Here is an 11816-nt window from a genome sequence, read left to right on the forward strand (position 1 = left end):
GCAAATTGAATACAATCGATAATAAATGCATTAATAGATGTTATGTGTAATGATGAATGCAATTTGAAATTTATGTTCTTAAATATTATAAGACCACATTGGCTCTCCAACATCTAGGCAAAGCTTAGGTGCAATTATTTATATTTAAGATCCCATTATGTTATTAATATATTTTTGTTATTAATGCATATCATTTTATTGTTAAAGTGAATTAAGGATTCATGTGAAAAAATTAATAGAATACAATTTCCTAAATGCCCCATCGTCTTGGTGGCATTCGAGAATAAACTACTTCACTTGAGATTTTCACATGTATATTTAGAGTTTCAGAATGGTTTTGAATATAGATGGGCCGAGGCTTTAAAGGTTGAGGTTTCAAGATTTTTGGAGTTTTGGATTTTGGGGTTTTGATTTGAGTTTCAAGGGTTTTAGGGTTTGATCTTAAGGTTTAGAGGGTTTTAAGGCTTGAATTTTAGGGTTTGGAAGTTTAGGGTTTTGATTTTAGGGTTGTGAAGTTTAGGGTTTGGATTTTTTTAATTTAAAAAAAAATACGAATATCTCTAAAAATCTTTAACATCTAGGCGAACTTTTGGAGGAAGTTTGATTTTTATGATTAAAAAAAAACTATTTAAAAAAAATTCTTTTTTATGAAAATTTATTATTAAAAATATTATTAATTTATTTAGTATTTTCTTAAATAACAATTCCTCAACATCTAAGCAAAATTATTATTATTCTATTTCCTCCAACATCTAGACGAATTTTTTTTTATTTTTTATAATAATTTATAATTTTCTATTTAACACTTAGGTTATTATCAAAAAAATATATCAAAAATTTGAAATCATTTTATTATTGTTGTTATTATCAATTATTATTATAAAATAAAAAAAATATTTATTCTAACAAATTTAGAGGTATTAAACATGTATAAACAACAATAATAAAATCAAAATAATATAAATAATATATATAAAGAAAAAATGAAACAAAATAAAAAAATAAAAATGACCTAAACCGGATAGGTCAACGGTCTAGTCAGCACTGGTTAGGTCAGTTTGGGTAGTTTCGTGGTTCGATTAACGGTTTAAGCGGTTTAGTCAACAGATGGTTTGGCAATTGTAAACGGTTTAGACCGGTTCAACTGGACTAGTCAGAAGCTGTTGAAGGAATGAGTTAATGGGTCGATTTACGCGGATTTTGAGTCGGGTCACGGGCACGCGCGATCCTCATATGGCCCAAAATGGTATTGTTTTGGGCTTTAATCCTCTATATAAAACCAAAATTTTTTTTTACTTCATTTCAAACCCCTTTTAGAAAAAAAATATTTTTAGAGCTCTAGGGAGAGCCCCAGAACTCTGTACTGTCCAACCTTTGGACCACTACACTGGTTGTCACTTGGGTCACTGTCGACGATCGCCATTGCCAATGGTTGAAAAGCACCAAAATGCTCCAGAAAACTCTCATTGATGCCATCTTTTCAGATACGATCTTCTTTTCATCGAAAACAGCCCCGATTAACGTAGATCGGGGCTTAAAGTTTTTGTATTCTTTTTTTATAAACTAAAATTGATATATATTTATAAAGATATATATATGTATTCTCTTTGGCACTAGGTTCCTCCCTCAGAGGAGGACGATGTTTTCTATTTTTTTGTTTTGGTTGTGTGTTTTTGTGTTTGATGATCTTTGATGACAATGTTCTTTTCATGTAACTGCTCCTACATATACCTTTTTCTTAGGATGCAGATGCCATATGCAAATGTAAATTTTCTTATGGTGCGAATGCAAATATCTTGTACAAGTGCAAATGCAAGTGATGCAAATGCAAATATCCCTTTTAGGATGCATAGGCAAGTGATGCAACTATGAATGTCTCTTTTTGGTTTTTTTTCATTTGTAGGTCAAATGTTCATGATGCAAGCAATGCAAATACGAAGACTCTTTTTGCCCCCTTTTTTTTTGAAAAAATCTCTGTTCAAATTTTTAATATTTTATTTTTACAAAAAAAATTATCTCAATATTATATACAAAATGCTCAAATAATCTCTAAAATTTTTAAAAGTAATCAAAAAATTATCCCACATAAAATATCTTTGCAATCAAATGAAAAAATTTAAAACTCAATACTTTTGAATCTTTTGGAAATTGATAACTAATATTTGGAAGGATTATGGGTGAGGTAATTGATAATTCAATTCTTTTAATTGGTGGCATATCTTATGGAAAGCTTGATGAGGGTTACAAGGATTTCTCTTGGGCTGATGAAAAAGATAATTTTTTTAAAATACTTTTCTTTTATTGAAAATGTGATATTTCAATATATATCAAAACTAGCTATTACCTTCCAAACAAGATATGGGAAGAGGACAAGAGTGGTTTTTTTCTTTTTTTTTTTTTGAAATGTAAGGTCTTTAATGGGTATTGATCTTTCAAAAGATTTTGCATCGAGAATTTTTATTTTGGATAGAACCTTGAAACTCTAAAACTCTTTTGGGGCTTCAATAATGATTTTAGCTCTAAACTACCTTTTTGGGGTTTTCATCTTAGAGCTATATTTTCTATCAATGAAGAACTTGGTGAAATTTTACCAAATACCAACAAGTATATACAAATTCAAGGACATTGCTCTTCAATCCAAGTATCCACATTTGATTAAAATGAACTTTTCAAGATGTGTAATGTAGGTCGAGGTTAGAGGTTCTGAAAAAAATGGTTAAATAGGCTCAAAAAAATATTATTAAGGGTAATTAGGCCAAGGATCCTGAAGAGCATTCTCTGACTTTTTTTCTTTGTTTTTTTTTTTTTTAAACATCTGGCTTTAATTTCAGCAACGTCATTCATTTTTTTCTTGGATTCTCATTTTCAGGGTACATATTTTCCCTCTCTTGTTTTGTTTTTGGAATTCTAACTGAAGCTTTAGATTCTTATCTCTAAGGTTTCTTTGCTCTTCTTTTGAAATGCCTAACTTCATCTTTAGTTGTTCACTTTCTTGAATTTTTGGGTTTCAATTGAAGCCTTATTCACTTTTTGCCCTGAACTTTCATATTCAAAGGGCATCTTAGATGCTTTCAATATCAAGCATTTCCATCGAAGTTGGTCTCTTAAAGGTATCTTTATTTTACCCTTCAATATAAAAAATGATCTTTGGCCGATGTTTATTTTAGAATAAAAAAAAATTCAATAGGCTCAAATGGGTAGCAAGTGAATAATTTTTATATATGAGAAGGATAGAGGAAGATGGCTATTCATCATTTCAAACATGATGACTTGGTTAGAAGAGCAAATAATTGAAGATGTCTTTGTCATAACGTCTAGATCCGGGGATCTATCGCTAGACATTGACTTTTAGGGAGTCGCCACCAATATTTTTTGTCTAGGTGTGATTGGCCACTTATGGAATCTGTCATTTTAGGGAACACCTAAGTTTAAGGGTCTCTAGAAGAATAGGTTCAGGTCTACAAACCAGAACAAGGTTCGGGAGTTCGGTTACGTGTGAGGAAGGTTATAGCACCCTTACAACGCCCATCAAAAGATGGTACCAGCTTAAATTTGTGTTATCCAATAAGCCTTAAAATTTTACCAAGTAATTAATTGTTGAAAATTATTCTCAATTGACTGTAATACTTTTAGCAAAAAATTGAGAAAATTCGCTCACCTCAGGAGTATACAAGAAAAACTACTGTTTTACTTGCAGAGGCTCCGTCATCGGATTATTTAAAGAAAAAAAAATCAAAACCAAAATCAAAATAAAAGGGAAGGAAAGAATGATTGTTCTTGTGTAGGGAAAATTGATATTTTCAACTTTTCCCCAAAAATTATTTTTTTGAAATTTATTTTTAAGGAAAATTGATACTTTCAATTTTTCCCCAAAAATCTTTTTTTGAAAAATTATTTCTAAGGAAAATTGATACTTTCAACTTTTCCCTAAAAAATATTTTTTGCAAATTTTGATTTTCAAGGAAAATTGATACTTTCAACTTTTTCTCAAAAACCCTTTTTTTGAAAATTTATTTTTAAGGAAAATTGATACTTTCAACTTTTCCCTAAAAATATTTTTTGAAAATTTTGATTTTCAAGAAAAATTGATACTTTCAATTTTTCCTCAAAAATTTTTTTTTTTTGAAACTTTGATTTTTATTTAAAGAAAATAGAATAACAAAAAAATAAAGAAAAATAAAAAAATAAAGAAAAGTAAAACAAAAATAAAGATAAAATAAAGATAAAAAGAATATTAAATAAATCTAATCAAATAAATAAAAAAATAAAAAAACAAATAAACAAATAAATGAAAAAAAAAATGGAATGGCTCGGATCGCGGCTCGGCTCGGCTAGGCTCAAGGAAGAGAAAACGGCTCGAAGAAGCGGCTTTGGAGCTCGGCTCGGCTTAGAGGGGTAGACACACGTGCGGGTCAAGAAGTGGGTCGGCGCTCAGGTCGGGTCTCAGCAAAACGCGCGGATCCTCCGGGTTACTTAAGGCAAAAACGACGTCGTTTTGAGAGGGTATAAAAGGCACTTCCATCTGTTTTTCGACAGAAACCTTCTCGCCCCCCTCTCTCTTCCTTTCCTTTTCTCTCCCCTCTCTCTAAAAGATCGAAGAACTCCGGTTGAAGATTAACCGGATTCTGGAAATTTTCGTCGGAATCTGGATTTTTTCGTCGAAAGTTCGTCGAAAGGTGATCGGAAAGTTGGTCGATTTTTAGATCCTTGCCGAAAACTGGGCAGCTCACCGAAAACTTCAAAATTTGCCAAAATTTTGGTCAAAAAATTCAACCCTCGCCGAAAAATTCATCGAAATCTGGAAATTTTCGAGAAAAATTTTTCGCCAAAAATTTCTAAAAAATTATTTTCGATCCCTACAGCTATCTTAACACTTCTCAACCTTCTTTAGCCTTCGAAAACTCTTCTATACACCTCTTTTCTCTCAAATTCAGTAGCTTTGCTCGATGTTTTCTCTGTCTTCTTTATCTGTTCCAGGAGGTGCCTTTTATAGGGGTTGATCAGGAGTTCCTGATCAATCTCAATTCCTCCTTGGACGGAGATTCAATCTTTGAATCTAATTGGACTCTTTTGATTATATTTCCCTCCACAGTGGGATTCTTCAACTTTTAATCTTAGCCCTCCAAAATTAAAAAAAAAAACTAGATAATTAGAAAAGATAAATCAAAAGATATTATAGTATAAAAAAATAAAAAAAATAATATCTGATAATCGAGAAAAAATCAGATAAAATTGACAGATAATTTAAAAAATAATAATAACAAATAAAATAAGATAAACCCAAAAATATATTACAAAAAAAAATATAATAATAAATATATAACTATATAAATAAAATACATATAAATCTAATCTAATAAATAAATAAATAAATATATACATATATTAATACATAATAATAATAAAAAATAATAAAATACATAAAATACAAAAGAAAGAGAAAAAAATAATAATACAGGATAAAATTGAATTGGGCCTTACCTATTTGGGTCAGGCCCAATTGATCTAGGCCTAGACCCAATTGGGTGTCTACAGCTGCCCCTCTTTGCACATTTTCTGTGAAACAAAAATTGCGCAAAGACGTTGAAAGTTATGTCCGAAGGAGTTGAAAGTTGTGTTTGAAAGAATTTCAGGGGATTATGCCCAAAGGTCTTATAAATCAACCCTGATACCAAAAGACATCCTATTTCAAGGATTAGGAACTTACCTGACAAGTTTCTTCTCAAACTTGCAAAATCTCTTCATATCTGTCTTCTCCATGTGGGATGTTGGAACACCCCTGCTTCTTGAATTTGTACACTATACTTTCCTGAAAGTAGTGTATGCTATGCAAATGCATATGAATTTCAATGCATGCTATGCAGATGTTGGCCAAATAATCCCTATTCAATGTATGGTACTCAAGTTTCTTAAGCTCTTTTTTTTTTCTTGGGTGTCAAGCCCTTTTGATTCTTCAAAGATTCAATTACACTGCTCTTCTAAGATCGAACCAGTGTAGCTCTCAATTGTCTTTTCTACTCACATTCTTTTTTGTTCAGTTTCTCAATACTTTGGAATAAGCTTCATCAATCGATCATCACTTGACCGTCTTTCAACAAGTTTCATCCACCATCACTGGGTCATTATTCATAGGTGTCTCAGCATTTACCATTCCAAAACAGACTTTGTCTACTGGTTGTTCTCATCATTCAATCATAACTTGCAAGTCATATCGACTAATTCATCCTTGTACTCATCACTTGGTTATATCACTTTTCAAGATTTGCCCCAATATATTCTTCATTTGATCATATCATATATCCTTCACAACCATCTCTTTTAGGTTTCTACCATTTTGTTACCACCATCATCTTAGATTTCTTTTCAAATGAATAAAAGACTCTTTGAAGCACATATTCATTCACTCAGTATCATTTTAAATCTTGACAAAAACAATGCAATCAAGCATTTTCTCAATTCATTCTAGGGGTATAACAATAAGAAAACACAAGGTGAATGAAGATCTATTTTAGTACAAAACAAATGAGAGAGGAAATAAATTGGATACATGTCAGTGGGATGAATGGTATGTCCAAATGATGAATATTCAGACAATTCTCAACATTAATCTAGGATTTTTTTTCAAAAACTCATTCTATTTACTGTTGAAGTCAACTTGAACTTGGCAAACTTTGCCTCAGTCTTTGAGGGATCTTTAGATGTCTTTGATCTTCTATTCATGTGAGCCATTTGACTTGGATCTTTTTCTATCAAAATCACATTTTCAGGTTTTCAATTTGAATCTCTTTTTTCATTTTTTCCATTTTTTCTTCTTTCTTTTTTTTTCCATTTTTTTTTTCATCATTTTCTTTTTTTTCTCATTCTTCACCTATTGTTGACATCCTTCATACATCAAACTTTTAGAGTAATGTAGCAGGATTCCATTGCTTCATCATGAGCATGCCTTTGCTCAACATATGATCATTCAAGTTGAGTATTCACACTTGATCCAAATGGATTTTTCAAGGTTGTAATGTAGGCCAAGGTGAAGGGTCATAAAAAAAATGGATATAATAGGCTCAAAACATGTATTAAAAAGGTTCAAGACCGAAAGATCATTTGATGCAGCTTGGCATTTTGCCCCTACATCATTTCACTACTTTTTGATTTCCTCACACAAAGGATTCTCATTACTTTGCCCCAAGTCATGTGTGGCATTTATTTTTTTCTTTTTCTTTTCTTTTCTTTTTATTTTTGAGATCTTTTATGAAATTTTTTTTCAAAAATTGCCCCCTAGTGTAGAGGGTGATCCTTGGTTAGGGTTTAAAAAAAGAAATCATAACAGGCTCAAAAGGGTAGCAATAAATGGTTTTTCAAATGGTAAAAGAAAGATGGCCATTTTTTATCTCAATTGTGAATACTTTTCTTGAACATCATCAAAGCTCATGAATCTGTATAAAAGATTACACATCTTCAAGACATATCTATTTCACCTCCGGTAACAGCCTATTTTTGCTCAAATCATCTTCTCATATTAATATGGATGAGTTCTTAAAATTAAATCCCAGAATTATTCTTATCATTGTCTAAATATTCATCATCTGAAATTTAAGAATGGGAATGTAAAGTTATGAAAGGTAACGGAGCATGGAGTAATGGTCAAGTGAAAGAGAAAAATGTAATGAAATGCATTGACTTGCCTTTATTAAAATGATAATAAGTGAAGTCATATTACAAAAAAAAAAATCTAACATTACTTGAAAAGAAATCTTAGAATGACAAAAAAACTTTCAACCAGCCTTATTTCCTTTCTTAAAAATTATCCCCCTATATGATTAGGTGAAAAATCTCTATTGACATATTGCCCTCAATTCATTGTGACTCTTCGAACCCTTTCTGTTATTGACTTTCACTCAAAGCGCTAACATTAGATGTTGTTGCTTTTCCTTGATCAAAACTTACCATTCCATCATTGATCAACCGTTGCACCTTATACTTTAAAGCAGTGTAATTTTCAGTAGAATGGCTAGTAATTCCATAGTGATAGTCGCAGTGGGCTGTAGGATCATACCACTTTGGGTAGGGTGATTTAAGCGACTCCATATGGCTGGGGTGATCAAATGGCTATTATAGAGTTCTCGATATAACTCTGTATAAGTCATAGGGATTGGATCAAATACAGGTTTTTCTCGAGTAGTTTGTTGTTCTCGTAAACCACTTGCTGGGTTAATAGGGCGAATTTGGGTTCTTGCAGGAGCTTGAATGTTGAGGCTGTATGTAAGATCTTGAGGGCTATAAATTGATCGGTATGTGGATGAATAAGGTGGTTGTAGAGCCAGCTGATATGGGTAGGATGAGACATTATTCACAGTAGGATAGTATGGAGAGTAACCTTGGGATGAATAAGGTTGATAACTCCTGAATTGTTTTCTATCAAAGCTCACAGCTTGAGCTTGAGCTTCTTTCTTTTCTAATGCCTTCTTGGTTTCTTCTCCTTTCAACTTGCCATTTTTTATGGCACTTTTAATAATTTCTCCAAAGATCACCATGTCAGCAAAATTTTTTGTTGCATTCCCTATCATTTTTTCATAATAGAAAGGTTTTAAAGTGCTAACAAATAGTACTGTGGTCTCTTTCTCCGTCAGTGGAGGTTGTACCTGTGAAGCTATATCTCTCCATCTCTGGGCGTATTCTTTAAAAGATTCGTTTGCCTTTTTCTCTAGATTCTGTAAAGACAAACGATCAGGGGCCAAATCGATAACATGTCGATATTGACTGATGAAGTTATGTGCCATATCACTCCAGGAGCGAATGTGGGTCCTATCCAATTGAACATACCACCTGGCAGCAGAACCAGTAAGGTTATCCTGGAAGACATGCATCAAGAGTTTTTTATCATGTGCATGGGCTGCCATCTTTCTGCAATACATGGTGATGTGGGTTTTGGGGCACTTTGTACCGTCATATTTTTCAAATTTTGGTACTTTGAACTTATAAGGGATAACCACATCAGGAACTAGACAGAGCCCAGCAGCATCAACTGGCCCATAAAAGCTAAATCATTCCATAGCTCGTAGCCTCTGCTCTAGCATGCTAATTTTGGAGCTTTCCTCAGCTTCCACCCTTATCTTTTCTTTCTCTTTCTTTTTTAAATCATCTAGATCAAGAATTGGTTCTGCTGCCTTTTCAGTGAAGACATGATTTATATAGCTATTATACTGCCCTGGGTTGAAAGCTGATGGCATTCCAGGACATGTTGGATATGCAAAATGTTGTGGTGGCACCTCTTGGGCAGACTGGGCTTGAGGTGGGCCAAAACTTGAAGGGTACAAAGGGTCAGCCACTTCTTGCTGGCTTGTACTTCCTTTAACTCCTTTTCCTTTATTCATGTTATTAAGGGCCTCCAGAATCTTGCTTAGTTCACTTTCAATCTTCTCCTTAGCTTTTTCTAGCTTTTCAAATTTTTGGAAATTTTTCTGCTCCATTTGCCTTGCTCTGAATCTTGTGTGGAATCGATGGGCAGGGTTTTCGCTAGACAGAGCTATCCTGAAACCTTGAGTACCATACTTATGATTAGAAATGTTATGCTGTGCCTTATGTATGATGTTTTGATACACAAATGAAATGTACATTTTTCTGAAGAAAATCTAGTATGAAATGAATGCAAATGATTGTGTTAAAACATAATCATGAAAATAATGCAGATGCATACAATCAGACAAACAACATAATTAGTTCCATGGATGAGATGAAAGTGATGCTGGTGCATAATGTTACATATGATAAAAATAATACACAAAGTTAAACAATCAAAATGATTAGACAACACCCTTTTTGTGTCCTAATTTCAGGGTATATCTATCATTGGGTAGAAAGAGCTCTATCTTAGGTGTAGGCACTCTTAAGGTTCACTGCATGCGGTTTTAATGTCAGAGTCTAAAGGTCATCAAATTGCTCTTTACATCCCTGTCCATTACAGACTAGTAAGGCACCCTAATCCTTACCCATTATAGGCTACAAGCGGAAAATGTTCAATTTGAGTGGGAGTATTTCGCTAGCCATTGCGGAGGCATTAGACCTCATGAAAGCAATAGGTACTTTACTCCCTCCTAGAGGGACGGAGCTCGGGTGTAGAGCTCATGTTATGCACATGCATATGAATGACATAATTAACAAAGTAAATAAACATGAATAAACAATAATACATATATATACAAAAATGTTCAATTTTATTAGGCTTTTGGATAACACAAATTATTTGCTGGCTTGACTCTCAAAGTCCCCAGCGGAGTCGCCAAGCTGTGATAACGTCTAGATCTGGGGATCTATCGCTAGACATTGACTTTTAGGGAGTCACCACCAATCTTTTTTGTCTAGGTGCGATTGGCCACCTATGGAATCTGTCCTTTTAGGGAACACCTAAGTTTAAGGGTCCCTAGAAGAATAGGTTCAGGTCTACAAACCAGAACAAGGTTCGAGAGTTCGGTTACATGTGAGGAAGGTTATAGCACCCTCATAACGCCCATCAAAAGATAGTACCAGCTTAAATTTATGTTATCCAATAAGCCTTAAAATTTTACCAAGTAATTAATTGTTAAAAATTATTCTCAATTGACTCTAATACTTTTAACAAAAAATTGAAAAAATTCTCTCACCTCAGGAGTATACAAGAAAAACTACTGTTTTAATTGCAGAGGCTCCGTCGTCGGATTATTTAAAGAAAAAAAAATCAAAATCAAAATCAAAATAAAAGGGAAGGAAAGAATGATTGTTCTTGTGTAGGAAAAATTGATACTTTCAACTTTTTCCTAAAAATTATTTTTTTGAAATTTATTTTTAAGGAAAATTGATACTTTCAACTTTTTTCCAAAAATATTTTTTTGAAACTTATTTCTAAGGAAAATTGATACTTTCAACTTTTCCCCAAAAATCTTTTTTTGAAAATTTATTTCTAAGGAAAATTGATACTTTCAACTTTTCCCCAAAAATATTTTTTTTGAAAATTTATTTTTTTAAGGAAAATTGATACTTTTAACTTTTCCTCCTAAACCCTTTTTTTGAAAATTTATTTTTAAGAAAAATTGATACTTTCAACTTTTCCTTAAAAATATTTTTTGGAAATTTTGATTTTCAAGGAAATTGATACTTTCAACTTTTCCTCAAAAATTCTTTTTTTTTTGAAACTTTGATTTTTATTTAAAGAAAATAGAATAATAAAAAAAATAAAGAAAAGTAAAACAAAAATAAAGATAAAATAAAGATAAAAAGAATATTAAATAAATCTAATCAAATAAATAAAAAAATAAAAAAACAAATAAACAAATAAATGAAAAAAAAAAAAAAAAAAACCAGGAGCGGCTCGGATCGCGGCTCGGCTCGGCTCAAGAAAGAGAAAACGGCTCGGAGAAGCGGCTTTGGAGCTCGACTCGGCTTAGAGGGGTAGACACACGCGCGGGTCAGGAAGCGGGTCGGCGCTCAGGTTGGGTCTCGACAAAACGTGCGGATCCTCCGGGTTACTTAAGGCAAAAACGACGTCGTTTTGAGAGGGTATAAAAGGCACTTCCCTCTGTTTTTCGACAGAAACCTTCTCGCCCCCTCTCTCTCTTCCTTTCCTTTTCTCTCCCCTCTCTCTAAAAGATCGAAGAACTCCAGTTGAAGATTCACCGAATTCTGGAAATTTTTGCCGAAATCTGGGTTTTTTCATCGGAAGTTCGTCGGAAGGTGGCCGAAAAGTTGGTCGATTTCTGGATCCTTGCCAAAAATTGGGCAGCTTGTCAGAAACTTCAAAATTTGCTGAAATTTTGGCCTGAAAATTCAACCATCGTCGGAAAATTCAC

This window comes from Durio zibethinus, chromosome 28, assembly GCF_047325235.1.
Source record: "Durio zibethinus cultivar Kanyao isolate XHJ-2024 chromosome 28, ASM4732523v1, whole genome shotgun sequence".
NCBI lineage: Eukaryota > Viridiplantae > Streptophyta > Magnoliopsida > Malvales > Malvaceae > Durio > Durio zibethinus.